At 34.3% G+C, this 13798-nt stretch overlaps 1 protein-coding gene across 2 annotated transcripts in view; it reads left to right on the top strand.

The window, feature by feature from the left end:
- Nucleotides 1-13798, top strand: part of LOC140743701 (coiled-coil domain-containing protein AGAP005037) — a 275840-nt gene that overhangs the window by 152925 nt on the left and 109117 nt on the right. The gene's annotated exons all lie outside the window — the stretch shown is intronic.

Genomic DNA, 13798 nt, shown 5'->3' with positions numbered 1-13798 from the left:
CTCATTCATACGATTACAAGGCCGCGCGGAACGCCAACTACGCGATATCTAAACTTGGTTTAACTAACTTGTTAACTTTCCCGACCGGGTAGCGATCCAATCGCCATGTCCAGTAATAGCCATTATGAGGACGATTACGACTCCGACGAGCATTTCCATGAGGAAGAACCATTTGTCAGGTAAATAAAGTAGATGTGTGGTGCGCTTTAATTATTTATTGATGACCTGTGGCTGTTTATGTATATTTTTGGTGCAGTATAATTTATTGCTGTTTTGCTTTTTAGTTGGTATTTTTTTATTAATGAATAAAGTACCTGTTTTATCTTTTTTGCTTTTACTGCTTTATATACTTGTGCTGATTAATTTGTATATTTTTATTATGTGAATAATTTGTAATAGATTTCTGTTTATTTTTTGTAATTATTGTGTCGCTATTCTGTATTTATGTTTGTAAAATGTTGAAATTTAAACTTATTTTGTTTTATTTTTAAATATAATCATTCTATGAATATTGATATAAATATATTTGTTGCTTAAATATTACTTGCGCTACTTTTTCAATTGATATTTATTTGTATTTATACAAACCCGAATTCTATCGCCAGAAATATAATAACAATATTTATTTTCTGATATTAATAATTTATTATTATTAATAATAATAATAATTTATTAATAATATTTATTAATATTCATAATAAATTAATAATTTCAGAAAATAAATACTGTTAGAATAATTATTAAATAAACAATCGTTAATATTATAATGATTCAAAAAATAATCTTAAAATATAATAATTAGTAAAAAAATAATTATTAAATAAAATAACTGGATTAACAAATCATTTATTAATTAAATATTATGAGAAAATTAATGAATTTAAATTAAATAAATTTAAAATGTATTTAATTTAAATTCATATATATTGAAATACATGTTCATATATATTGAAAAATATTTGAAATTACGCTTTCATTTCAATAAAATAATTATTAATAGTAATATACCAATAATTAATTTGTCGAAAATAATAATATAAATAAAAAACATAAAATAATAATTTCATATAATACACTATATATATATTTTATCGAAAACAATAAATAAGATGAGAGTACACAAATCTATTATACGAATGCGATAGAAGTAAACGTGTTTTTTTTTATACTTTTATGATTTTATTAGCATAAAATATTTGATATATAAAAAACATTTTATCCAAGTAGACTACAAGCTGTCATTTGGTATAAGAGTTCAGCGTAAAAATGGGTTTAACGGGGAATTACAATTTCATTAATAAACAATATCAAAAATCCGAAGTCTTCGATTTTTGGAAAAGCTGTCATCTGGCTGTTTTATAGTCACGATTGTATTTTCATAAAATAGCGCCAGTTTCGCAGTATCAAGTTAAAAACGATAAATGAAAATGGATATATGATTCAAATATGGGAAGCAAATGCAATGGACACGTATCCCCTGAATGATTGATGTCTGGTAGGCGGATATTAGCTACGGTATTGCTCCGACACCAAATAAATTGGTTGCAAAACAAGGAAATGACGAGTAGGGACTGGAAGTTTGTTCGAAGTTAATATCTCAACACACTAGGTAAGCAACACCGGTACGACCCATTTAATTAGAGGTCATAGTGACCACTCACTGCCAGTATTGAAATGTTGCTACTTCATTTCCATAAAAAAATAAAATTATTTCACTCGCAAGTGGTCCGCCAAGCACGCGCGCGCCTACCTGTTGTTATCACAAACATTTCACTCCGGAACATTTCGAAACGAAGTTTTCATTTTTCGAAAATTATAAATTTGTGACTAAATTTTAATAAACACTGCCTAATACCTGAATGACACTATAATGTTAAATTACAATGATTCATCCCTCATAAGTATGAGGGATGAATCATTGCAAGTGCATTTATGTATATAATTTTAAAATTAAATTGCAAAGCAACGCAATGGTACTTTATGTAAAGTACTTATTAAAATAAAATGCTATATCATTTCCAAGATCCACTTATAAAATCGAGCTACTTTTATACCTTGTTACCTGGAAGGTTTTACTCTATAATCTATTTAATTATAGCAGTAGGTTTCATGCCCACTTTTTAACATTCACGTATTTCAGTATTCGAAAATTATGTGGTAGGTATATATGACGTAGATGTATGATTGTTCTGTTGTTCTCCTATTTTTTTAAGTTAGAATTTCCATGATTTCTTAAGTTATAAGGTTAAGCTTAAGTTATAAGGTTACAATTTCATATTTAAAACTTTATACTAGCTACACAGTTTGTTGAGTTTAATAACATTTTAGATTGAACCAATGAACACAACTTTAATACCTTTAAGTGGAGCAAATAAAATATTATTAAACAAACTTTCGAGCCTTCAAACGAGAACTCTTAAGGCTTCTTGTGCAATGCGTCGCCTTTAAATCCGAGAGCAACATATCAATGTGTATATTGCGACCTGCTAAGTTTTCCTCTTTGAAAAGTGATGCGGGGAGTGCGTGGAGGCGTATCACATTTGCATAAACCACGCCATGACTATACATGACACTATACTCATGTACAAAGATTAAATGCACCACTGCCACACCAATTTCTGCCTAATAACATCAGTGTCATGTTACTTATATGGGTCATTTCAACTCGGTTAGCATAAACAGCAACGCATTTGTATTTGACCTCAGGTTTTTTATTACAAGCTTTTATTTAGTTTCACCCGTCCCGGTGTTTGTAATAGAATACTGCAAGCTAAATTTCACCCATTTCCCAGTGTCCGATTGAGCTGAAATTTGGCATGTATCTTAATTACACGTGACATTGCAATCATATGAATTTAGCTTTGTTGTCAATCCAATATAGGAGCCGTAAAAAAATGGCGGCGTCGATATTTCAAGACAACCCATCCAACATGGGCATTAAATGAATGAGCTTAACTTGTAAAATACGACACATTAAAAAAAAACTTAAATTGGCCGCTAATACAAAATGGCGGATCAGGTACATATTTTAGTTCAACCAACCCAATCTGCATCGCAAGTCGAACATATAGGTTTCAAATGAAAGTAAGACGGATTTTATTTTAACTAATACTTTGCTCTTAGAAATCAGGGTCGATGATGCAACCTGAAGATGGGTCATATGAACTCGATAATTAAGTGACACAACCTCATTGAAATTGAGCTTGTATGATTTATAGTAACGAGTATTTTGGTACTTGATGTTACCCAGGGTCTGATGATGGACCTGGAAAATGGCCACAGGAACTCTATAATTAATCGATACAACCTCATCGAGTTTGGGTTCGTATGATTCGTTTTAATGAGTGCTTTGGTGCTAGATGCTAATCAGGGTCTGATGATGGAGCTGACTTTTTCTTTTGATTTTATTTTATTAAAGATTGGGGTAGCAATCTAGCTTGCTGGATGCAAGTAAATGGGTAATGCCGCTCACGTACATTCATAAATAACGACGTGTGGGATGTTGATAGAATTTACTTGTAACTGTCTCGCTTATGGTATAATAATTAGTTTTCTATTAAATTGCTTATACATGCAAATGTAAAACATGATTCCTCCAATTAATTTCTCACGATACTGCCGTGGTTTGAGTGCCACAATTATTTCCACCTAATATCTATGTAATGCCTGCGTTTTGATTTGTAGGGCGACGAGGCCTGTACGAAATAAACTATTTTTATTTTTTATTTATTTATACTGACATAGCGCGTTCTAATGTCATCCTTAATAGCGCTGACATTTGAGAAGGTGTTAATAGGCTACACTATACTGTTTACAACATGTCACTTCGGCATAAGACTTGTTATTATGTGTATAGCTATGTTATATAACGTGTATTGTATCACAATCCCGACGCCTTATTGTGAATATAGAATATCTGACAGGATTTTCTCCTATATCATTTAAGTTTTGTCGTATTTACTGACCTTGATATGTTCACGTTAGGTAAGTACCCACAAATTCTTAACCACATTTAATGTATTGAAGTTGGTGTAATGGAGTTAACCTCACGCCAACTTTTGTGTGGTTTTTCGCCGAGAAAATTTGAAGTACAATACGTGGGTAAGATATCGGAAATCCGATTCTAACCTAACCTAACCTAACCTAACACACTGTATATACATATAAGAAAATTATTACGTAAAAGCACACATTTAGGACTCATTTGCACCAGGTAGACTGCCACTACCGGCAAGTTATCAACCGAAGGAGGCTGGTTTTAAGGTGACTGGTGATGGTTTTTGCATCAAATAAACTCCCACGTACGGCAAGCAACTATCATTTACCGAAAATACCTTTTATGCCGCATTCAGGGAAAGTAGAAAATGGAAATCGTGTTAGTATTGAAGACTAAATCACTACTTTTGCGCCACAAATGAAACCACATACAGTTTTGTTACGATCGTATATTCAATAAACAGTCCTTTACTTCACAAAACACAAAGTCCAACACCAATTACACACTCAAACAACATACTTAAAATTTAAAGCAAACACCATTTTGACCATTTGTATTGCGCGACATTTTGTAATATTTATTTGTTTCACTTTTATTAAATTGTAATTTTATATCGCTATCGAAATGTGTTGTAATTGGTAATGCAGTATTTACATCATTTGAGTGTAAATTGTAACTTCCCCTAATTTATTTGTATCGTTAATGGTATCTGTAAAATCTACTAAACTATTCTTATTGCGACAATCTTTAGCCAAATGACCTACTCTATGGCAAATATTACATCGTTTCATTGGTTTATTGCACCTACTTCGAATGTGTCCTGTTTCACCACAATTATAACAAACAATGCCGGGCTTAGCTGTATCATTATTGTTCAGTGATTCTTGTACCCGTCCTTTAAATGTTGTATTACGTCTATTTATTGTATAATTATCACTATGTGCCAATGTTTTTAAATAAGAAAACAGTTGTTCTGGTTCTTCAAAACGACATGCATTTGCGCTCATCCTAATAAATTTATCATCAATGCCATGGACCAGGCATCCAACTATTTCACATTTATTAAATAATATCATTTTCTCATAATAGTAAATGTCCAAAGGCTGACCTAATTTACAACGAAATTGCAACATCTTTTGGAGTAAATCCCCATAATTTTCCGTCGAAGGAAAAGCTGCTTTGAGTTTCTCTTTCCACTGTTCCCACGTAAATAGTAAATACGGTAATCCTTGATACCACCCTTTTGCCAGACCTGTTAATTTAGCCAGAGCATAATGACAAATTTGTATTTCATTCCATGAATAAATTTGAGCACACTCTGTGACTTTATGAATCCAAGATTCTATGTTTTGTGACCCATCACTAGGATCAAATTCTGGTATTACATTCATATGACTTGAAAATGAACTTGCTAAAATTGGGTTGTAATTCTCATTATGAACAGAACTATTGACATTAGCCCGTGAAGTATTTAGCACATGCTGTGTTACAGAATTACTACAGGACAAATCCCTTACATGAGTGTTAAGAGGAGTCAGCGGTAAAGGAGATGTTTGTATACCTTCTCTATTTCTATGATAAAGACACCAAAATGTTGCCAGTTTATGAATTATTATTAATTTGTAACTTAATTAAATTTTTCTTAATGTAAAACAAGATTGGCAAAAAAAATAAAAGGAATATTTATATAATTCTAATAATAATAACTTATAAATATCCATATTTTAAGATATGCTTACAGTATATTCAAGATCATCTTCATAAAAAGTCTGGTAGGAAGAGAAAAAGACAGCTTCCGATGAAATAATTAACACAAAAACGCGGATAAGAAGTTTGCACACGAAATTCCTTTGTAACAGATACGGTTACCTATCTGTAGACTCATTCCGCCTACTAAATTAGTCGGATGTCGCTTACCAAAGTCAAATTAATAACCCGTCGATTTCTGACTACGAGTATGTTTACACTGGATTCAGCGGGAATTCGATTTCGCCTGATGACGTATTGTAATGGACACAATTGCAATGCCTTTCAACTAAATATAGTCCATTAAAAGTTACATTTGTGGTGGTAGAAGTCAAATTACGCATTTTTATGTATACTCTTTTCCCTCGGTCGCCATTTTGAAAAAGGAGTGCAAATCATTTTCGCGCTCTGTCAGGCAAACTATTTGTTGGAAAAAAAAATTGTATAAATAATTACTATCTTAAATTGAATTGTATATTTTTTTGGTTTTATAAATTTTGTCCTAGGATCAAAAATAACAAAATTATTAACGACAATAGATAAAAATTTAGGAACCTACTCCTTTCGAATAATTTTACAGAAAAATGCCATCAGAGCATTTTTTACAAATGTTTTAGGAATAAATTTGGCCATACTGTAGTTATTATAAGAATAGAAACAAGACAATGACAAACCTTAACATTACCGACTTAGCTTACCGCGAAGAGTTGACAGTGAAAAACTGAGTCAAAGTTTCAGTTACAAAAATATTCAACTCGTAACTTTAACTTATGAGTAGTTTAGTAGTTCCATCTAAAATTTGCTTCACCGTCGCGGTGAAATTAATAGTTAAAATTAACAAGAAGTTAGTGCCTAAGCTTAAAACACTTAAGCTACCTAAATAAAAAAAAGTTATACTATTTTAATATATTTACAGTAAAAATTCACTTTGATCAAGTGTTTTTAAATCTGGATTTTATTATTTATGTTCTTATTATTTGAAGTATTTACTTTCCATATTAAATAATTTTAATACTATATTATATTGCTCAATAATAACAAGATATATCCCTACAACAGGCCCTTTCGTTTAATATGTCACACAATACAGTTTGCATTTTTTCATTAACTGCTATTTTATGCATTAACTTCTCCATAGAAGTAAGTTACTGATTGACTGTATTTTTATTTTTAAAATTTGTTTAGCATCCATGTGCTGTGATAACAAATTTTAAAAATAAAAAAATAAATTATGTATTGCTCGCACGAAATCCTCCGTGCGCGAGTTGTAATCGTACTTGACTTTCCTTGCAATTGAGGGAAGTCTGTAACTGAGTGGTAGAAAAATAAACAGGTTACATCATGGCGGATGGATTCAAACCGACTCTAATAAGTCTTGAAACTGCTGTTCAACTATAACTATCGGAATAATCCAGTCAAATAGCCCTGTGAAGTATAAAGGTGCCTTAAATTTAGGCACTAACGGTCACTAGGCACCGACGTTGCTTAATTTTATTAGAGCGGTTACAAGCTTCTCTAGCCACGAGACTAAGAGGGCCTTCGCATCTTTGAGCGAGAAGTCACGGAGTTTATTTATTCTACCTCCGCTCGTGCACGCTGAATAGCAATGTTTTAGAAATAACTATATTTTGTTTAGAGTCTCTTCAGATTCGTCATCTGTCATAAAGGTACTTAGTTCATGGCTTAAGGCTGAGGAGATAAATAAAAATATTATTTACATCAGTTATATTTAACAGGCTTAGGCTACGATCGATCTGGTATTAAAACTATCTGGCCGGTATTCGTCAAGAGGATAATGGTAAAAATCACATCTTGACCCAAGTTATATTTACGATCCGGTGATGTAATCATCTCTCTGTGTTCCGTTTTTAAAATAGATTTTCCGGTGGTTATTTACTAACTACATTTATGAACTGTAGTATCATTGACTGGAGGTACAAGTTTAGTTGAATTTTCCAAAGTATAAATAAAAGAGACAGTTTCGTTAAGCAAAAGATTATTGTCTTTTGTTTATTAAAAGAGTATTGTCTAGTCTGTCCAGGATTATGGCAATAATGTACCTTGTCAAGCTTTTCCGGCACCTAACGTCCTGTTCAGTTTCTCATTTATTTTGTTAAGGTTGTTTGAGAGAGATTTCTTTTCTATCAATAAAACGGTATCTTCTATACCTGTATCTTCTGAATCCTTTATGTAATATTTTTAACTAGCTGGTTTGCGTAAAGTCGAAATTGGACTTTTGGAAAGTAAGTTTAAACTTATCTATTTATACTTATTATAAATTAAAGTCCTCTGCGGCCTGAACATGATAAACTCAAAAACTACTAAACCAATTCTCATGCAGTTTTTACCAATAGATGGAGTGTTTCTATGGGAAGGTTTTCGTGTATAGTTTATTAAGATTTTGTGTAAATTAAATGAGCTACGACGATAAATGCTCTAAATTTCGGGAAAAATTAAGCTGACGGGGAGCTATACCAGCGTACGCTGCCAATAACTAATAGAGTTATGTGAAAACAATGGGGATTTTTAGTTCAGCTTAATAAAAAGTAATTATAACATAGAAGATAGTATCGACTGTTTCTCTAAATTATCAAAGTAGAAAATGAGGATGCAGTATACCTTTTTTTATAATGTAGGAGTAACAGACGAGCATGCAGTTCACCTGAATGTAAATGGCTACTGCCGCCCATGGACATCTGTAATCAACAGATAGATATTCCTACCTGAGGTCGGCCACTGATGCGCCGCTACCCCTGAGACTAATCTGAAATGCCTCGGAAAAGTATGTCTCCCCTTTTTTTTCTTTCTCGACGTGGGAGCGACGCCGGGTTATGTGGGATTTTTACCGCACTAAAACCCCCCAGGTGGCCGTTCTCGGCGCTTGTTGGAAAACTCCGGGATCTCCAACGGAACACAACCGGAGTCCTCCAAGCGCGATGCCCGGATCGGGCTCTACCCTGGGGGAGCGTTCGCTTCTCCGACAACATCTGGTGATTGCGACGGTATGCGACCACACATACCGCCGTCCTTCCCGGGGTAGCATACTGGACGGTTCGAGCTCTCACTCTTGCCGCCCGCAACCCTGGAAGCCCCCTTTTAGTCGCCTCTTACGACAGGCAGGGGATACCGTAGCCCTATTCTAGTCCCGGAACTACAGGGACAATGTCTCCCCTACCTCACCCTTCGAAGCAGAACACAACAGCGCTCAACACTGCTGTTATTAGGCAGAAATAAGTGTGGCGGTGGTGCAGACGGAGTCTAACCACAAAGAGTTCTACCACCTTAAAAGCCTTAAGATACATAGTTCACTACGAAAAAGAAATAGACATTTATTTTCTTCTTTACCCGGGTGAAGTGCGGACGGTTTGCTAGTTATATCTATAAATGAGACAATATTTTTATTAACGTTTAATAAATAAAAATGGACACTGATTTGTTTTTATGAATGCAACAACATTGTTGTACTATCAATATGAAAACCTTATACTGGGTTTAGTGACTTTGAAAAATATTTCTTAGTGTTTATATATGTTATGTAATAAATTTTACAATTTCCATGCTTCCAGATGTAGCCATATAAGCTGTGCTTTAACTGTCAGTCGGTATTACAGTACATTTCTATTTAAAGATATAGCAACTGCCAGACACGATTCGCGCGGAACATATTTAGGTTCTATAGAATATGTAGGAACATATCGTCTGTGTCTGTCAAAGTATTTTCGGTATTTAAAATATAGAAAAATATGATTTTGTCTGACACAGCACTTACAATGTCTGTAGATGTAAAAGGTAACGTAAAGTTTTAAATAAGTAAGTAAATGATTGTCATCATCAACACTTCTATTAAATGACCAAATCTCTTTCCAAACTGAACATTTTATATTGTTTTCTTCTATTAATTATGCCTCCGAGATACCTGGCATAGGCCAGGGGCATGGCAAAGTTAATTTAATATTAAGACTGTGTTGTATTCAAAGAAATATATTAATCTAGCCTCACCGCCAGACCGCACTTTTATTATCTCGGTATTCAGAGCAAATGTACGTAAATGGAAAACACTTTGAAATAAACAAGACTTTTTTCTAAGGAATTAAACACGGTTATCAAATCCAGAGGCTGGGCTTTGTACTGATTTTTTTTGAAAAGGGACTTCGTTGTTATATGCCTCGAATTTTGTGTAGTGTTTTTGCTTGTCGTCCTATTCAAGTCCGTACTATGGTTACTTTGACAAATTTCTGAGAGAAGATGTGATTGACACTAGATGAAGGCTGATTAGTTTGAAACTCGGTCCGTCACTTCGGAGGTTTCAAGGGTACCTATGTGAAGTATATATAAACCAATAAGAATTTGCGCAGCGTGATTATACAATAGCATCACTGTCGATATGTATCTAACAGACGTTTTATTTATTTGTATTTCGAAACGCTTTTAGGTCACTAGCAACTGTGTATTCTGTACCCTTAGAATGAGTTTTTACGTTTTTACCAAAATGACTGTCTTGGTATTTGTTTACGTATTCGACCATACATTTTCAATCAGCGCCTCTACCGGATTGTATCATAACTGATTGGATTTCATTGCTTATTTGGTCACAACACTACAAAAAACTGTCATCAAGAAAATAAAGAAATGAAAATAGTATAGTAGGTAATGATAAAACACTTTTGAATCCGTCCCTTCTCCATTCCATGCAACATTCACGCGATCACGCACTGAATTATGTATTTTTCCCCTTAATACTAATACCATGTTAATTCATATACGAATTTATTCTCTCTATACCAAGCTCATAATAGGTAACTCTACAATTAATTCATAGAGACGGATCTGACTTAAACTCATCTTTGACGAATAGTCATCATTACTGTCACGCATAATGTTATATTTTTATCCACGTATTTTTGCACGTTCAGTTAGACGTGCTGTCCTAGTTGCTCCTCGTGACTATTTATTAGTGTGTTGTTTAAATATAATATTTGAAAAGTACTGTGCATTTCTCGCGATGAGTGCCACTAACAAGCGCCGTTTGTTTTGTTAGTAACCTATCTACGTCTTTATTAGTAGTATATCTATGAGGTCAACCTTTACCGAGCTGGCTAATAGATGAAGCGTTTTTGAAGTGAAAACTTCTTTGCGGCACTGTGCACTTTTTGTGATGGGTAAAAAAAATGTTAAACTTACGTCAGGAGACGTGGCCCGATCGAAAATTCGTATGACGGCAAAGCAAGCTGCAGATGTCATCCGGTGTCAGCTTGGAAAAATATGTCAATGGGTGTCAGTTTCAATTTTTATTAATTATATTTTATTACGCAGGTTAGGTTTCAAAAGTTTTCATTTCTGCTGGCACTCCCGGAGTATCACTAAAAAAATTCAGTCCAGATATGATTAAAACATTTTCTTAAACATTTCACTGTTTTGGTTAATAGACAAAGTAAATACCAATCGAAAGTAGCAAGCCTATAGAATATGCAAACTATTTTTAGATTTAGATTAATTATTTTTCCCGTCACAACCCATGGGTAGGTAGGTGTAACCAGGTTGGCCTACCCAGCACGGTAAAGGTCTTCCTATACTGGGATCCTCTACTATTCGTATTCGGTTAATTAGGCATGACACTGCATAATCGGTCTTGAAATGGACGAACGCTGACTTTATTTTATGTACTTCCGCAATATGGATGGTGGGTACATAAAGCTGTTGCTTCGTAGTGGCAACATGTAATGCTAGTATACTAATAATATAAACTATATAATATTATTTATATGGTGGCTCGTTATTTTTTTTTTATAATATAAGAGTAGCAGACGAGCATGCAGTCCACCTGATGGTAAGTGGCTACTGCCGCCCATGGACACCTGTAATAAACTCCAGATAGGATTAGATATTCCTACCTGAGGTCGGCCACAGATGCGCCGCTACCCCTGAGGACTAAGCTGGAATGCCTCAGAAAAGTCTTTCTCCCTTACCACACCCTTCAAACCGGAACACAGCAGCACCTAACACTGCAGTTATTAGGTAGAAATAGGTGTGGCGGTGGTGCCGCCGGAGTCGAACCACAAAGGGTTCTACCACCTTCAAATTTGACTTGTTAAAAAATAAATTCGAAATGTTTGATAATCCATTCTCATTATAATACTCCCATATAATTAAATGAATCAGACACAGTTTCTTAATATATATAGCATAGTCAAAAATTCCGAGAATAATTTATTTGCCTAAATATGATATCAAAGTCACAAAAGTGAACTCTTTCATATAAAACTACTCGAACGTTGGTGTAATCAATTAGTAGTAAGCTGTGTGAAACCCACGCAACAGCGCAACAAAGAGGGAAATCCGTAGACTGAAATGTGTTGGATATACGAAACAATGGGCTCTTCTTCATTGAGACGACACGACATGACAGGGCACCAACGCTAACAGACTTCTGTCAGTGCCATCCATAGAAACAAAACTAAATGGACAATGCATGGTCCGTCGACTATGTGAAACCAAGCGTGCTGTTTATTTTCTACCTTTTGTGACTTTACAGGGGCGTTTCAGTGATTTTCTGTCCGAGAGACAGCAATTCAAAGTAGGGATATCGAATTAACCGACTTCTAAAAAGAGGCTCTGTTGTCGACTGCTATCTAAGTTTGTATGCACGCGATTTTCTCAAAAACTACTGATGCAATTTGACATGCATACTTCGAAAGTCGGCGCTTAAAAACTTCTAGTTTCTTAACATATTATATACACAGTACTTAAATCGCTGGATCACGACATAAACTATGCACATCATAAACGCCGCCTTCAGAAATATTTACCTAACATCAGTTGGTTAGGTTCATTTATTTTTACATTTTGTAGAGATAGTAACTTACAACATCTACGACGTTATGTCTGATGTCAGCATTGTGCTGTGTCATGTCGTCCTGTTAGAGAATAGCCCAGACTCATGTATTGTGTTACTTGTGTTGATGTCATACGTTTTGGTTTGAACCATTAATATTAAGTACCATATAGTCTAGTTTTATACCTCATGGCATAGGTTTGAACGGTGGAAGAGCCAGTGAAGTACGATCGGGTATTTTATTTATTTTAAGTGTAAATCAGTTCTGCATTTCAGTAGAAGAGTGTGGGTGCGACCAATATTATCACATCTAAAGGAGGTCGTCTTTCAATCACACTATACGTGAAAACATTTCTACAAAACAATTTACAAACAAGGAAATGCGTTGCTTCGAACATCTAACCATATTTACAAGTTGCGTATGTGTAATACATGCAAAAAAATGTCTGAGGTGTCACATTTGGGACACCCGATTGGAACGAAGTTCCTTTCGTTTTGAAATAAGTATTATAGGAGGTATCTCTATAATATAAAAATGAATCGCTTAATCTGTTGCTAAGAGCAAATCTCGAGAGGGGTGAACCGATTTCGCTAATTATTTTTTTATAATATTCCTTGAAGTACGAGGATGGTTCGTACGGAGAGAAAAAATAAAAAAATGCCTGAAAATGTCGAAAAACAACACTTATTCTATATTCCCATACATTGTTGCTATTCCAGAAGAAGCAACTGCAACCGCAATGTTGGATCTCGCGCGAACAGTAGCAAAAATTACAGATATGAGAAATATCTTTCCAATTCAACCGGAGGCATAAAAAAATAAACCTCCATTTCCATCATCAATTGCTTTCATAATTTCAATGCCTTACAATATTAGCAAACTGAGTTCATAGGTCCAATAGCAACACAGTCGTAGGCACTGTAATCAATTGACATAGCTCGAATCAAACTTGCACCATTAATAGTCGAATGTCGCGCTTTACGGGTCTGTCAATTGTTTTGCCGACCTGGAACCCTTCCACTAACAATTAAACTTTATGGTATGGTATTAAAGTTCAAATTGACTTTTAAGTTTTTGTTTTTTGTCGTTAGGATTTTTCGTGACGCTAGCCTAACTCCCTTACCCAACGTACCGCGTGATAAGAAACTACGTTCCAAAATATTTCCGGAATGAATGTTAAATAGTAAATTGGCGAGACCTTTACTTAATGAGTCGTTTCTTT

The sequence above is a fragment of the Epargyreus clarus genome, unplaced genomic scaffold, assembly GCF_041222505.1.
Source record: "Epargyreus clarus isolate Ecla_fem2 unplaced genomic scaffold, WU_Ecla_fem_2.2 ptg000007l, whole genome shotgun sequence".
Classification (NCBI taxonomy): domain Eukaryota; kingdom Metazoa; phylum Arthropoda; class Insecta; order Lepidoptera; family Hesperiidae; genus Epargyreus; species Epargyreus clarus.
This window is presented reverse-complemented; position numbering and strand designations above follow the sequence as displayed.